This window comes from Pteropus vampyrus, unplaced genomic scaffold (assembly GCF_000151845.1).
Source record: "Pteropus vampyrus isolate Shadow unplaced genomic scaffold, Pvam_2.0 Scaffold71, whole genome shotgun sequence".
Lineage (NCBI taxonomy): Eukaryota > Metazoa > Chordata > Mammalia > Chiroptera > Pteropodidae > Pteropus > Pteropus vampyrus.
In genome coordinates, this window is record NW_011888852.1 from 2,475,130 (window position 1) to 2,485,984 (window position 10,855).

A 10,855-nucleotide genomic window follows, 5' to 3' on the forward strand; every position below is an offset into this window, starting at 1 on the left:
CTCTCCCTGTCCCCTGTGCTGCTCTGTATCACTGGAAACACCTTTTCCCAGGGGCCCAGCAACTGGCTTTCAGGTAGTTTGGGCCAATGGAAGGCGTTGGAGGAGTCTGGAAGGCAGGAAGAGGGGAGACATGACAATATGTCTTCCCATTTCACTGCCTCGGGAATCACCTCCGAAACTGGCAGCAGATGCCTCTTCTTCACGGCTTTCCCCCCGACCAGCAGTAACTCTCTCTAAGGTGCCAGCTGCCACACTCTCCCCTAGTCCTGTTTTCTGCAGGCAGCCTGACCCTGGACTCCGGGCATGCCGCCCCGTCTTCCTGTCACTCCAGCCTTAGGGGGTGGAGTGGTTTCTTGACACTGCTATTTCAAGTTTCATTACAGCTCCCTTTCTGCCTTCTCAATTATTCATCATCTTTGTAACCAATTTCTTGTATTCAGTTTCCTTTGTTAAAGGACCTAGAGAGGCTTTGTGTTCTGACGGGATCCCGTGACATCCATTTGAGGAGATTCTGGGACGGATCCCTTATACTGGTGGGACGTGGACCAGTCAGGGTCAGCATTTCATTCCCAAACCAGCTCCCATGGAGCCTTCTTCACTTTACCCATCACTGTTCTCCTCCCAGCTCTAAGAAACATCACGACCCTTTCTTCTGGGTGGATATAGACAAATATGTCCTCTCATTTTTAAAAAATCATGAACAGGTGGTCATGCTATATAAGCAGCAGAAGGCTGAATATTAATAACAGAATTTAGCGCAGTAATCACATTAAACTTACAGTGGAACAAATCTGCCCCGTATTAATGATATGCAGAACATCACTGCCCTGCTCTGGGGACTGGTGGGGCACGTGACTGGTTGGAAATGGCTGATGACTAAATGATAACTATTTATATTACTCACAAAATCTAGCCAATATTTCCCAGGGTTTTTTGTTTTAATCTCTATTACTTTTCTGGCCTTTGCGAACAGCATTAATGTTTTGTTTTGTTTTTTTCTTAATTCACTGTTTGTTTTCATTTTCATTTCAGGCATACACTTGTTGAATAGATTACTCTAGTGCTGACACCCCACCTTGCACTTGCTGTCCCTTCTTCCCCACCCAGAAGCACAAAGTGAAGGGCTCTCGGGCATAGAGCATCAGCCTCTGCAATCATGGTACCAATGTTTCTGCAGGGCTTAGGAAAGCCACATACAGGGCGATCGATGTCACAGGCCTTATCTCATTTAATCTTCAGAATGGACTGCAAAGCAGATAATAATTAAGGTTTCTATTTTAAACTGTCTCCGAGAAGTGAAATAACTTACCCAAAGTCATATACCCTGTAAGTGGTAGGACTTTGATAAAAACCCATGTTTGTCTGACCCCAATAAAAGATGTTCTTAATTTTATGGAAAAAAAAATGGCATCAATGCAGGTAAAATACGACAACTTTAGATAAAGAATAACTTCTAGATAAGAATGAAGCAATCCTTTTCTTTTTATTGTGTCTGCCCAATAGCTTCTTCAGGCCTTCCTCTCCTGGGTGACCCAACAGGGAGGGGACCACTTGGCACCTGAAATCAGATCGCTAGCATGTCGTTCTGTGTGATTACTTTCTCCGGTGAAGTAGAGGTTGCATAATAACATACTTTGAAGTGGAAGGCAATTCTTCGTGAGCTGTATCCAATTCCACACCACTCTGTGGCATAGACAACTGTATTTCTGACTTTTTCTCCCCTCGTCCTTTTCAGAAGCAATCCACCAGGGAGGGGGACAGCTGCCAGCAGACCCACACTGTTCAGCTATTCTCAGAATCCATTATTGAAGTCAGACTGTTTCCTCCCTCTTATTCAGAGGCTTGCCTGCTAGTTCTAAAGAAGAGGAGGTGGAGGTTGATGACTCCTTTCATTCACTTGTTTCTGGGTGAACACGCTTCAGGGAATGCTAATGGCACCTTCTCTAAATACCCTTTACAAGAGACAGTGGAAACAAAAGTCTGAATTCCCATCCTCGGGGGCTCTATTCATGCTTGCCAAAATGTAGATTCGAAGGACGCCCTCCCCCAGTTTCTGCAAAGCTATCCTCTAGTACCTTCATTTCAACTCTATTTTCCATAAAGACTTTTCCCTAAGCTAAAAGAATTCTCTTTATTGAGATGTCTGTCTCTCATCTATTTTTTTTTCCTTCTAATTGTTTCTGTAACATTCTAAAATGTATATGTGATGAAAATCTTGTTCTCTAGGGTTATAATTATTTTTTCTCTCTAGTCCAATGATAAAATAAGATTAAAAAGGCAAAATTATATTATCTAATTTCAGTTGGCAAGTCAATTCTCCTAGAAATACATCCTCCTCATCCCAACTATAATGTGCTGAATACATTTTTGGGAACCTAGTTAAATTCTGGTTTTCAATCTTTAAACTTTCAATTTGTATAATTCTGGGTGGAGGAACATCTTTGAGAGACATGGGAATGTCCCCCTTGAAAGCCAGGAGGGAACTGCAAAGAGTCTTCTCATCTCACTGGAGAGGCGAGAGGAAAATAACCGATCTTCTTTCATTTCTCCTTCCTTCATTTTTACCTCTGTCTTCTTTCCCTCCCCTTTCTGACCAAATCTGTCAAGTGGTCATTAACTTAAATCATCTTCAAATATGATTTCATAATATACTTGTAAGATTAGGTGGATCAAAAGTGGTCTCTTGTTAGGACAAATTTTAAAAAAAAAAGACTAAATCACATCAACATAGGTCAAACTTTAAGAGTTTAAGCCACCACTTATATAACCCATAGAAAAGCTTGGTACAACACGGATGAGTTGAAGAAAAGTAGTCCTTAAGCTTCTTCAAACATTTTTCCGTGTTTCAAGATCTTCTGTGTCTAACAAAGAACTGAATCTCTTTGAGAGAGTATTCTCATATATTTTCCTTAGAACAACAGTCTTTTCTCTTTTATTTGATTAATAAGCGAACGCTTCCTGGCTAGCAAAAATGAGAAAAGGTCCGTAAGAGTTGGCTGTCCCTCAAGTACTTAGTGTCTTTACCTCCGCGGATTAATTGTCTGCTCAGAGTGTGAAAGTGGGAGTCTGCTCTCCAGGGATTGCCATTCACTTCTTTGACAGGTTTGGCATGTAGAGCGAGTCCCAGTTCCCGTTCTGTACCCCTATCCAGTCTCCTTAGCGTAACTTTCTTCCAGCAGAACCAACAGATCAGCAGGGACTGGTAATGATAGTTGCACGATGCCTAGCATAAGCCCATAATCACTGGAACTAATTTGGACATGGACAGAATTGTTTGGCTGCAGCCCTGGTTTGCAGGCACCCTCCTTTCCTTCATTTCACAAGCTCAGGGTGTCCTCCAGATTGTGTCTTCTCTGGTTTTAACTTTTCTAGTTCCTCTCATCAATCCAAATATATTTGACCATGAACCACACCGTAAGGCCCTTCTAGGGAAACTATGAAGTAAATTGGGTCTGTGGATTGATAATAACCAATGAGTTGTCCCTTGCAAATAAGACCGTTTTATTTTAATTTGTTTCATTTAAACAAATATGTATTGGTACTTAACATGTACAGACACTCTACTAATTTTGAGGATATAGTAATAACAAGAAAGATGTGGTCCTTGTCCTCACAGATCTGAAGTCAAGAGTGAAAACGAAACATGAAATACAGGCGGTCTGATAAGAACTTTGATAAGGGACATTAGCCAGAGTATGTGATTAGTAGACCTAGATCTGTGGAGTCAAGAAGACTTTCCTTCTTCTGAGACCTGAAGAGTGGACAGTCAGTCAAGCAAAGGTGGGGCCTAAGAGGTTCTAGCCAAATGAAGGGGTGCACGATGCCTGGGGGAAGCTGAGAGGGTGCAATGTTGCTGCAAAGAAAAGAGGGTGGAGTAGTAAACGCAGAGGCAAACGGGGACCTTTTTTTATATATGTATTGACCAAAGGAACGCTTTCAAAGGTGGATATAAGACTTAGTTACAGCCCGGGGGAGACAAATTTTAGGAGAAATGACTCTTTTGTGGTTCCTCAGTTCCCCAACGCACAAGTGACCCTTGCTTCACCTACGTAACAGGCATGATCTAACGGAGACTCTGAGGGGGTCCCAACCCACCCTTCATGTGGGCACAGCCAGGGAAGCATCACAGATCAAAGGTAGATTGCCTAGTTGTGTGGCGCCCTGCTTCTTCTGTTGGTCCTCGAGATCCAGTGTGATCTGTCCCTCCTGCAACACCTTATGAGGAAGTGGCCCCACTCCCAGGCAAAACTGGCTTCTCTCCACTGTTCTGAACTAAGCAACCCTCTGGCAGTTCACAGCTGGCTGGTTCAGAGCTCTGCAGCTGATGCTAGAGAAGCCACCACCGGTTGCCTTTGTGTAGTTTGGACCCCAAAATGAGCTGGTACAATCGGATGCCTGCTTTCTGGAATCCAAACCGGGAGCTGGAGAGGCTGAGCTCGTAGAATTAAAGATGAAAATATGCTAAACGTTTTAGTCTAGATCATAGTAAGACCAGTACAAGTCATACACAAGTCAAAGTTCGGTGGCAGTTGTTGCAAGGATTGAATAAATTAATGTCTTTGAAATGTTTATTACAGTGTCTGGCACACCGAATGTGCTCCATAAGGATTAGCTATTATTAGTTTTGTATCTTGATGTTGACAACATGGCCAGAAAAAGCCTTTCGGTGGAGAGAGCCATGTGAAGTGAGCAGATGCATAGAGAGAAGCTGAAATGCCATGAGGGAGAGACCAGGCCCAGGCCTGAGACCAATTTAGTTTCAGTTTCAAATCACATGCATGCCTTATATAGATGCCCTCTCCCTGGAGGTAACTTGGGAGAGATTCTGTTTTTACAGCTAAATAAACCCAACTAAGTAACTCCCTAGTTCACAGAATAAATTGGGCAAAATGAGTTACTGTTCCTAAGCTAATTTGTAGTGTTCGGGCACATCATGTCATGTCAACATAATGAGCTACTGTTAAATCTTAAAGCTCTAGTGCATGTTTTTTTGCCCAACCGTACATTAATCTATCAATTAATTTAATAAATTCAGTGCCTTTCTCACTACACGGACTAGCTAATACAATTTGGCCTATGAATTTCCACAGATTCTGTTTTGTAAAATGTTAGGATAATGCACTAATTGAGAAATTTCCCCCGCGGGCCAATTCTGATCCCCTCCCAGCTTCACGAGAGGCAAAAAAAAAATCTTTGATGGTATGTGGGTGTAGCCAAGCTAACAATAGGTTAAATCACTTGAAACTTCCAATTAAAAAGGAATAAAGTAAGAAGGAAAATAAAAGTGATCCTAACACCGTGAAATGCTTTGTTATGAATGGAAATAGAAATATGATTTTATTAAAAGTGAAAGAAGGATTATGTTCTCGGATGAGAGTCAGAATGAGGCGATGAAACAAGATAAACAACTCGCTCAGGAGCACAGCAGTAGAAGAGCGGGGCCGGCTAACCAGAGACATAATGGAGACTCAGACTTCAGTCTGTTATCGTCCGCCCCTGCTTCCAAACCATGAATCACGCCTTTGAGCAATGCCATCAATCTTTTGGGATCCGAATTCTGCCTTCCTTCTCAGGTTTTCTTTCAAATCCCCATGCTGCAGTAAAACTGGACACGATTTCACGAAGATGTACCCCCTTTTCCTGTGGCTGGTGGTTGTCACCTTAAATGGACTTACCTGTTGAGTAGATAAGGGTTTGTCATCACTGTTCTCAGACGTGGGCTTCTCCGGTCGTACTAGGACTGGAGCAGCCATCACACGTTCTTTGGGGAGGTTTTCCTGTCAAACTTTTCAAATATTCACCAGGAAGAGAGGCCAGCGCCATGACCTCCCAGTTACCCACTGCATGGCTTCAACTCCAGTAATATTTTGCCAACATCATTTGATTTATCCCCCCCCAAAATGTCAATTTACTTGTTTGTTTTGGCTTCAGTATTATAAGCAAATCCCAGACATCTCATTCCATTTGTAGATACTTTGCTATGCATAAAAATCAAATCTTATGTGACTTTAGAAAACAGAAAGGGACACTTGAAAAATATTGACTTCCGCCACTGTATTACAGGTATCCAAATTTTACCCCTCTTTTGAGGCCTAGTTCAAGTTTACTAGGATCCCTCTCAAAGGGGACTCCATCCATCTGACCTACACATTTGGGGATTCATTTTCTTCTCTCTGAATTGGTTTGATAGAACATTAAATTTTGTATTTTAATTTAATTTCTCAAGAATGTATGTTGTTTTCCAAACTAGAACAAGGAAGCCAAATGCGGTCAAAGAAAGTATTCAAATTTAGATTCAGAAAATCCCAGATTCCAACTGGGATTCTGTCTTTTGACTTTCATTTTCTGAGCCGCAGTTTCTACAGCAATGGAAAAGGAGCTGGATCTGGCCCTGTTACATTGCAAGCTACCCACATTTTTACTCACTTTTTAATTTGTACTTATTTTAATAACTTAATTTTTAAATATAGGATCATGACTGTAGGATTCGTGCTACATGAATATATTTCAACAAGATCAGAAGCATTGATTGTGATGTTTTAAAATACGTAAATTAAAATTTTAAGAGCATAAATCACACACACACAAAGATTCCTGTGAAGGTTAAATGATTAAGTGAGAGAATGGGTGTGAAAAGTATGGGACCTATTATTATTAGCTTGTGACCATCTGCCTGGAAGAAGAGCCCATGTCTCACACAACTCATTTCTTTCCCTCACGTAATTTAGCTCCGTGATTCACACACACTTGTGATAAGCTCGATCAGTATTTGGTCCTTTGATTTGCTAATATACCGGGTAGAATAATGTTTCTAAATTAGAAAAAATAGAACTTGCAACATAGAGTATTTTCCACGGTATCTGGAGAGACGTTTTAATATGGTTTGGAGTCACAAGTAAAAGGAAGAGACAGGATATGTCCTGAGACTCAGGTGTAAATCTTATTGTAGCCACACAAAAACGAGGGGTTGAGACTCACCTCGGGCAGTGTACAAGAAACTCAGAGTGTAACTCATCTCAGCACATGGGTATAAACATCTTGATTTGTCTTTCTCTAATCTCTTCCTCATGGTATAAAAGAATCTTCTGGGTAATTCAGCAGGAAACAGATAATCTCTTTCCTAGATCGTTATGTTCTCTTAATTCACTCTCAAACCAGCTAGCAATTTCTAAAGTCCTGTCTAATTGGATTCTTCTAGTTCTGTCATAGACATCTGAGAAAGACTTGTGGACTGGAACGAGGAGTCCCATGACCGGCCAGGTCAGTGTGTGCGGTCTGGGGATGTATGACCCCAGACCCAAAGCTGTGCAAGGTAACTGGAGGTTTCTATTTCTAACGCAATTCCACGCCTAAGGAAAATGTAAGTGATATAATTGCGTGCTTTACCCCAGGAGCCTGGAACTCTGTGCTGTTTCTCTGAGTGCTGCCGGGAGGGGCCCTGGGGATTTTCCGGGGGGCAAGGGGGATGGGCGTGGGGGAGAAGCCAGAGCCCCTAGACTGGGGGTAAATGTCTGTTTGCTGTTATTAGTAGTTAAGGTTGGCGAAACCTCTCGCTCCCTTTGTTCCCTCGCCTGCCAAAGTTGATTGATTGTCCGTAGTGTTCAGAGCTGCGTTTAATTCCCCACTTTCCCCCTCTACTCTGCCTCTTCTTGCTTACAGGGTCATCCTCCAACTCAGGGTTGAAAAATAGAAAGACACAACCCTGGGTCCCCTTCCCCTCCAAAACAAGGACATTTGACTACATGTGATCACATTTTTAAAAATGTGTTGATTGGCCACTGCAGAAAAAATACTCGACGAGAACAGAGCTGTGTGGGGCTCATCAGAAACGACCCTCAGCCCTAAGTCCATCCTGGAGGTTAACCTGAAAACTGTGGAACACACAGAAACAGGATGACAGCACCCCCTTGGAGTGTTTCTTCCCAGAAGCAGGTTTGCTTGATCTGTGTCGTGTCCAGCATTACTTTGGGGCCTCGGTGAGCATTGGGAGAGACAGGGAGAGCATGCAGCTCTGAGAGGAGAGGCGAGGCGAACAAACTTTCCGTGCAGACAAAGGTTGGGGAGTAGGTGGGGATGAGTCAGCGGCGCGCACCTGTGCTGGTTACCGAGGAGACCAATGAGGCTGGGCAGGGGCAGGCTGTGTAGACGCTATGTTCGCGTGGGCGTGGGTCCTGTTGTTTAGTGACTACCACATCTGGACGAGGGCTTCCTGGGAAAGCCTTCGTTTCTTTAAATGGCATTAGAGAGAGAAAACAGAAAAAGAAATGTTTCTAAGGTTATTTACAGACACACACACGCTGTCAATGAAGTCCTTTGCCCACAAGAAGCAGTTGATTCTTGATCTGGCCCCAGAACTGTGCTGGACGCCAGACATGTTTGGAATGACGGGGGTCATGAGGCGAAAAACTCAGGAATGCAAAACAGAAAAAAAAAAAAAAAATGAAGAAAGTTCCAAAAGAAAATGCTGGCCTACAGGTCTAATTACACAGTAATGGTGCCCGAACGAGTTTAGTGCCTGCGTGGGACAGACACCGAAAACAACAAGATCAACAACCCAGTCCCTCTTCTGGCAGAACTGGTGGTCCCTGTGAAGTGGGGAGGCGACCTCACAGAGAGCAGCTCTGCTCCTCCTGGCGACCCAGAGGAGGGGAAGGGCAGAACTACCGTCACACAGAAAGCACCTATGGGTGCCTTTCCACGCCACCAGCCTGCAGGGGCTCAGCTCAGATCGCCAGCCACAGGGGACGGTGGCAGTCTACGTCCGACCGGATTCACTGAATGCGTAAGTTTAAAAATAATTTTAGTTTTCTTTGTCAGTAAAGAGAACTGCCAAATGCTTCACAAGCTTCTTCCTTAAAGAGGGAACTATTTCCCCGGAACATTTATTAGTACATATTAATAATTTTGAAATATCTTATCATAGGCAATGGAAATAAAAACATCTACCTAGCCGGTGTCAAAGTTATCATAAGTTCTGAGCTAGAAAATTCTAAATTCTAATGAGCTTTATCAGGTATTTTGTTCTCTTAGTTTTTTATGTTGCTGACACTATTTATCCAAAGGGCATGGAAACATTGTGTATTTTTAACAGGTAAGAAAATTCTGAAGAACTAATTTTTCTGCTTAACCTTAAGTTTAATAGACTTAGGTCCTTGCAAAGGAAGTACATATTTCTACCATCAAAATCAACCTTTCTTGGATTCAAAATCTTTATGTAAGTCTAATGTAACCTGATCACCTTAAAATAAATCTTTCTGAGAAAAAAATGTTTTTTTCTGGGGCCATTCTTTAGATGACTTGATAATACAGTTGTATGAATGGATATCCGAGGTACTAACTTCTTATTTTCATTGCTTTGCATTTTCCTCAGAAATTACTCCTTATCGAATAAGCTTATTATGTGTGCAAAGGGTGCTTATATAGGCCTGGAAGAAGCTGAATGGAAATTTGAATTGAATTTTTTTTTTTTATGCCTACAGCACCTGGTCTTCCTAGATGGTCTCCAATCCAAGTACTAACCAGGCCCGACCCTGCTTAGTTTCCGAAATCAGACGAGATCGGGCGTATTCAGGGTGGCATGGCCATAGACTGAATTGAATTTTTCCTCCCTCTTTTTTGCATTCCTCCCACCCTTCTTTCTATTAATAAGCAATTTTTTTTTTTTTTTTTTTTTTTTACCCTAGGGTTGACCACATATTTAGTCTTCTACATTCACTCCAGATTTCTTTGGAAGATAGCAACAAAAATAGTGTCACAAGGTCCTACCAAATTGTCAAGACAGAGAGGATCCTCTATAAATAAAAAAAAAGAAAAGAAAAGAGAGGAATGGAGAACGATAATGTCCGATTCTTTATCTTTTTACTAGTGTCGCCAAATTAGGAGACGAAGGGTCATACATTTACGGGATCCAAAAAGGAGTGTATACTCTTGGGGATATGGCGGGTGGGAGGAAAGAGGCACATGAGACTGAGTCCATCTCTTCAACACACATACACTTTAGAATTACATTTCAGCTAGTGGCGTTTGGTGCTGGATGTGATTTTGCTGAGCAATAAAAGGAGACCTGGGTAGAGCCAGGAGAAAGGAGTAAAATTACTGGAGTTTCTCAGCATTAGCTCTAGACTTTAGAGTCAGGGGTAAAGAGGAGGAGGACATGCCTGATGTCCACTTGGTCATTCTCCTGCCCAGTTCAGAGTAGAGTAAGATGAAGCAGTTGAGGGTAGAAGACCAAATCTAGGATAAAGGGCATTCGCTTCATTTCTGTTAGAAACATAAGGATAGAGATGGATAACTTAAGAGGGTTCATCTGAATATCAAGAAATTGGGGTTTTAATTCTACTATGCTCCTGGCACTGAGTGGCCAGATGTCCTCTGCCTCCAAGGAACTCATGATGTAACTGGATTAACAGACACATTAACAACAAAAATAACGGCGTGCTGGGGGAACACAAAAAGCTGACATCCTTATGGGAAAGACGGGGAACGTTTCGTGAAAGATTGACAGATTTTGGAGTTCGGTTGTGAATTCGGTTTTGGAGTATGCATTATTTTGCCATTGAGGGAAGAATGTGAGATGGAGAGCTATCGGGCATTTTGATAAAAAGGAGAGTTGTGAAAACATACGGTTTCAGGAGACAGTGAATGGGTATTGTGATTAAGAACATAAGTTGTGCTTGGGTTGCAGAAAGGCGGTGAGAGAAGAAGCTGAAAATGAAGAAGCCAAATTGTGAGATGTCTTGAAAGAGGCTGACGGTGGACAATAGAAAGCCATTCGTTTCTTTTTCTTTTTTCAGTTTTTTTGTTTGTTTGTTTTTTAGGGGCGGGGTGAGGGGTGGATCAGCGTGGGGGTCCACCA

At 42.3% G+C, this 10,855-nt stretch overlaps 1 pseudogene; it reads right to left on the bottom strand.

The window, feature by feature from the left end:
• Window positions 1-9,470: 9,470 nt before the first annotated feature.
• Window positions 9,471-9,589, bottom strand: LOC111740998 (annotated as a pseudogene).
• Window positions 9,590-10,855: the final 1,266 nt, after the last annotated feature.